This window comes from Eulemur rufifrons, unplaced genomic scaffold (genome assembly GCF_041146395.1).
Source record: "Eulemur rufifrons isolate Redbay unplaced genomic scaffold, OSU_ERuf_1 scaffold_84, whole genome shotgun sequence".
Lineage (NCBI taxonomy): Eukaryota > Metazoa > Chordata > Mammalia > Primates > Lemuridae > Eulemur > Eulemur rufifrons.
The window spans coordinates 493,832-498,757 of record NW_027182866.1 but is presented as its reverse complement, the minus strand read 5'-3'; positions in this window follow the sequence as shown (position 1 = coordinate 498,757).

The following is a 4,926-nucleotide window of genomic DNA, read 5'->3' as shown; positions in this document are numbered from 1 at the left end:
TTCTCTCTCTCTGTCCCTCTCTCTCACCTTCTCCGTCCTTCTAAAGGGCAAAATAAACTTTTTTACTTTTATGTCTTAATCTCTGTGTGAGAAATCTTTCTCCACTGCGCTACCAGGCTTCCCGCCCCGACTCGAAGACCCCCGCGCCCGCCGGCTTCAGGGGACTCCGGGGGGGCCCTCCCCACGCTCTGGGCCCCACACTGGGGAGGGCGGGGGACGCCAGGGCCCAACGGGAAGGCGGCTTGTGGGGCTGACGTCCCTCTGGCGGCTTTAGGACGGGCGTCAGGACTGTCGCACTCTGCCTTCAGGAGCAGCCTGAGGAGCTGCTGGAGACGCCGGCCAGGCCGCTGGAGAGGGAGGACGGGCTGCTCCGCCGAGTCCAGGTGTCCTGGGCACCTGGCCCCCACGGCCTCCAACCTCCGCCCCAGGGTGAGCGACCCTTCGGCCTGAGGGTCCACAGGCCGCCTCCTCTCTCTTTAAAGGCGTCACTCCTGGCTCCTCTCCCTCGGGGTTAATGTCTCCCTTCACGAATCTCTCCCTAAGCCTGCCGGCGCTCTCTTCAAGGCTTTGTTTTTCCCAGGAAGGTCATTTTAAAATGTTTTCGTTTCTGACGCACGCTGCTCTCTCGTGACTTCTAAAACTTTTCCAACTCCTTTCAGCTTATTGTGAAGCGTTTGGTTAGAGAGTGTGTCTGTTTTCTGGCACTTCCCTTGCAGGACTGCCACACACTTGCCATTCTCTTCCATTTCCTACGGGACTCTCCGGGGACCCCATCACCGGCCTTTCTGTTGTTAACAGAGATGGGTTCCTGACGCTCTTGTCGGGCTGTGTGGGCCAGGACAGCTTCCCCAACCTCCCGGCTCCACTGTTTCCTCTGAGCATGGGCTTTTGTTATCCCTTTTTTTTTTTTTTTTTTTTGGAAGTGGGGTCTTGCTATGTTGCCCAGGCTGCTCTTGAACTCCTGGCCTCAAACAATATTCCTGATGTGGGGGTGCCCCAATGAAGGGAGGGAAGCACCCCGAACTTGCCAAGTGGGTTCTTGGCTTCACACAGGAAAGAATTCAAGTGCAAGCCAACTAGTGACAGGACAGTTATTGAGACAGGGACAGATAACAGACCCCACCCCGCAGATAGAGTAGCCATCCTCTCCTGAGTGGGAGGCGCAATGGTAACGTTTGTAAATGTTCAGAAACCCTGTTGGGAAACAGCTGTAGGTGACCAGCATTGTCTTGTGGTTGGGCCCTAAAGGTCAATGCAAACTGCTGTCACAGGATGTTAAGTGCAGCAGTTTGTAAGGCATCCGGTTAAGTAATTCATCCGTCTTCAAGTGGTCACTGGCCGGCGACTTGCTGGCGACTTCCTTGCTCAGGGTGGTTGGGGCTCACGCCTCCCCCCCCTTCTGCCTCCCCTCTGGCAGCTGAGACGTAGGTGTGCGCCACCGCGCCTGGCAAAGAACCAGCTACTGACACATCCGGGATGAGCTTCAGAGTAATTATGCCCAGTGACGGGAGGCAGACAGAGTACACACCGCGTGATCGCATTTACATGCAATTCTAGAAAACGCAAACTGATCTATGGGGACAGGAGGCAGCCCGATGACTGCCCAGGTGGTGGCGGTAGCTGGGAACGCAGGGAGAGTCACTAAGAGGCATAATGGCACTTTTGAGGATGCTTAAAGCTGTTATAAACTTTTCTTAACTATTTATGGACTGATATGCTTATTTTAAAGTCTCTTTTCAGGCGGGGCACAGTGGCTCACGCCTGTAATCCCAGCACTCTGGGAGGCCAAGGTGGGAGGATCACTTGATGTCAGGAGTTCGAGACCAGCCTGAGCAAGAGTGAGACCCGTCTCTACTAAAAATAGAAAAATTAGCCAGGCGTTGTGGCATGCACACATTGTCCCAGCTGCTCGGGAGGCTGAGGCAGGAGGATCACTTGAGCCTGGGAGTTTGAGGTTGCTGGGAGCTGTGATAAATGCATTGCCCTCTAGCCAGGGAGACAGAGTGAAACCCTGTCTTAAAAAACAAAACAAAAAAAGCTTTGTTTTGCACAGCCTTAGGCCTGTTAATGATTTTGTATCTTATTGTTACAAAGAGTAACTCCAAAAGGGAGGGGGCAGGACAAGGCGTGTCTTGTCTCCCTTCTCTGCTTGGCTGCCAACTAAGCTTTAGGGTTTCTCTGGGGTTCCTCTGGCCAAGAGGGGGTTCATTCAGCCAGCTGGGGGCTTACAATTTTATTTTAGTTCACTATGTTGTCCTCTTTATTTTTCCTTCAAAAACCTGTCTTCCTTTACCTCCCTGAATAGGCACATAGTTGACGGTGACACCTGTATTTCCCTTGCAATGTCCTATTTCTGAATACGGAGCATTTTCTGCTTCCCTCTGCTGCCTAGTCTGACGTGATGGTGTGCAGGGGCGGGACCCGGAGTCAGTCGCTTTTGGAAGGATTCAGGGACGCTTGGAGGCTCCCACTCACTGGAGCCCTGTGAGCCCTGCTTCACGGCTTCAGGCTGAGCCTCCCTTCTTCTGGTAGAAGCTCTTGACTTTATTGGGACCTTATTTGCATAAGAGAACTCACATACTTACTGGTATGATAAAAGACTTTTTATCCTTTCTGGCAAGTCCTATATGATATAAAGAAAAGTGTCTCATGCCTGTAATGCCAGCACTTTGGGAGTCCAAGGCAGGAGGCTCACTTGAGGCCAGAGTTCATGACCAGCCTGAGCAATAGCAAGACCCCAGCTCTATAAAAAAATTTAAAAACTAGCCAGGCATAGTAGCATGCACCCACTGTCCCGGCTGCTTGGGAGGCTGAGGCAGGAGGATCGCTTGAGCCCAGGAGGTCGAGGCTACAGTGAGCTATGATTGTGCCACTGCATTGCAGCCTGGGTGACAGAGCAAGACTCTGTTTCTAAAACAGAGAGGAAAAAAATTCACTTATGACATGCTAGTCAAGATAAAAAAAAAAAAATCCTAAAAGGCTTTTAGGCCAGGTGCAGTGGCTCCCACCTGTAATCTCAGCACTCTGGCCAAGGTTGAGGATTGCTTGAGGTCAAAAGTTTGAGACAAGCCTGAGCCAGAGCTAGACCCCGTCTCTACTAAAAATAAAAAAAATAAAAAAATTACGAAAAATAAAATAAAAATAAAAATAAAACTGAAAAAAGCATAAAAAGTTGTTTTTTTTTTAAATAAAAATCAAACTGCTATGGAAACGGCTTTGGCTGGGCACAATGGCTCACGCCTGTAATCCCAGCACTCTGGGAGGCCAAGGTGGGATGATCTCTTGAAGGCAGGAGTTCGAGATCAGTCTGAGCAAAAGCGAGACCCTGTCTCTACTAAAAATAGAAAAATAAGCCAGGTATGATGGCAGTGCCTGTAGTCCCAGCTACTCGGGAGGCTGAGGCAGGAGGATCGCTTGAGCCCAGGAGTTTGAGGTTACTGTGAGCTATGATGACACCACTGCACTCTACCCAGGGAGGCAGAACAAGACTGTCTTAAAAAAAAAAAAAGGATTATGTTATGAGAAAATATGTTTCTAAAATTACAAAATAGTTCTCATCTATAAAATACTATTATTAATGTGATAGCAGTTCAAAATTTCCTGCTTCCTAGGTTTTCACTAGAAATTAAGGTTACTAAGAGTTAAAATTCTAATTGATCTATATAATTATGTATACAAAATGCACCAAAAAGTTTTTAATAAAAAAATTATAAGAAATGCATAAACATATGTTCTTCATTGAAAAAAGAATATTTTTGTTTAATACAAACGTTATTTAAAAATTGTTTCAAGGCCGGGCGCGGTGGCTCACGCCTGTAATCCTAGCACTCTGGGAGGCCGAGGCGGGCAGATTGTCTGAGTTCAGGAGTTCATGACCAGCCTGAGCAAGAGCAAGACCCTGTCTCTACTAAAAAGAAAGAAATTACATGGACAGCTAAAAAAAAAAAAAAATAGATATATATATAGAAAAAATTAGCTGGGCATGGTGGCACGCCTGTAGTCCCAGCTACTCGGGGGGCTGAGGCAGGAGGATTGCTTCAGCCCAGGAGTCTGAGGTTGCTGTGAGCTAGGCAGACGCCACGGCACTCTAGCCCGGGCAACAGAGTGAGACTCTGTCTCAAAAAAAAAAAAAATACTTGTGCAAGGGCATCTGCCCAGCAACTGCCTGTCCAACCTTGGACTGGCATCATCTTTTTTATTGATCTTTGTAGCCAAGGGTAATTATTTCAAAACAATTATGTAATCATCCTTATTTTTCCTTTAAAAACCTTTGTCTTCACTTACTTCCCTCAATACGCACATAGTTTATTATGGCATACGTGTTCCCATCGCAAGCCCTATACCTACATAAGTATCATTTTGTTAGAGAGCCCCCCCTGTTTACTTAGATTGACAGTCATCACCATTCCCTTGCCCCCTCCCCTTTGTTGCATTTCCGTAGCAAAACACCTGCCGCTGCCCATTCGAGCCTGCATCCAGGCAGGTAGGCGTGGCTGGAGAGTAACACAAACGCGTTGACCACATTCACCGTTAACATCCGGATCCCCAACTCAAGCGAGCCCAAGGGGTCTCCAAAACAAACCCAATGCAAGGACCCAGTCAACCTGCAGCCCCAGCCGGGTCTTCCACAGGTCAGCTGTCACGAAAACGCTCCACGTTGAAGGGTTTTCAGAGGACAGCCACGTGGATGTGCGAGGCTGGGGAAGGGAGGCCGCGGCTCAGCCTAGAGCGGTGCGGCACGGGCCACAGCGACACTGGGGGTGAAGCGGCACCTGCGGGCCTCGGGGACCACAGGAGTGAGAACCGCGCTCGACAGCGACCGAGTGAACTTGCAGAACCGCCGCTGAACCCGGGACAGCGCGGCGCTTAACGCGTCACTCTCGGCGCCGGCGGCGGGAACTTGTGACGTCACGGGCGTCAGCGCTT